Here is a 1,091-nt window from a genome sequence, read left to right on the forward strand (position 1 = left end):
ACATTGCATTCTAATAATTGACTTTGTTGTCTCAAGCTGCTCTTTGAAATCTTCTGTTCAGCTCTTTTATCTTGTCATTTCTTCCATTTGCTTTAGCTACTCTCCATTCAAGGGCAAGCTTCAAAGTCTCTTCTGATGTCCACTTTGGTCTTTTCGTCCTTTCCTGTCTTTTTAATCACCTTTTGCTTTCTCCATGGATGATGTTCTTGATGTCATCCCACAGTTCCTCTGGTTTTTAGTCATTGGTGTTCAATGTACTAAATCTATTCTTTATATGGTCTCTAAATTCAGGAGGGATGTAATCAAGGTCATATTTTGGCTATCATGGACTTGTTTTAATTGTCTTCAGGTGCAAGTTGAACTTGCCTATGAGCAGTTAGTTGATAGTCTATTACACAGTCTACTGTTTGCCTTGTTTTGGCTAAAGATACTGTGCTTCTCTATTGCCTCTTTCCACAGATGTAGTCCATCTACTTCTTGTGTACTTCATTTGGCATGTTGTTGTTGTTGTTATGTGCCATCCAGTCGAACTCGACTCATAGTATAGTCCGCATGTATAGCTGCTGTTTATGTTGTTGAAAAAAGGTATTTGCAATGAATAAGTTGTTGGTCTTTCAAAATTCTATCATGTGATCTCCAGCATCATTTCCATCACCAAGGCCAAATTTTTCAACTATGGTGATTCTTCTTTGTTTCCAACTTTTGCATTCCAATCACCAGTGATAATCAACACATCTTGATTGCATGTTTGGTCAATTTCAGACTGCAGAATTTGATAAAAATCTTCAATTTTCTCATCTTTGGCTTTGGTGGTTGATGCTTAAATTTGAATAAAAGTAGTAGTAACTGGTCTTCCTTGTAGACATACAGATATTATCCTATTACTGACAGCATTGTACTTCAGGATAGATCTTGAAACATTCTTTGTAACAATGAATGTCAGTCCATTCATCTTCAATATCTCATTCCCAGCCTAGAAGATCATATGGCTGTCTGATTCAAAATGGCCAAAACCAGTCCATTTTATCTCACAAATATCTAGGATATTGATCTTTTCACTTTCTCTTTCATTCTTGAAAACTTCTAATCTT

This window comes from Orycteropus afer, unplaced genomic scaffold (genome assembly GCF_000298275.1).
Source record: "Orycteropus afer afer isolate SDZICR_OR568_19922 unplaced genomic scaffold, OryAfe1.0 scaffold00381, whole genome shotgun sequence".
NCBI classification, from domain to species: domain Eukaryota; kingdom Metazoa; phylum Chordata; class Mammalia; order Tubulidentata; family Orycteropodidae; genus Orycteropus; species Orycteropus afer.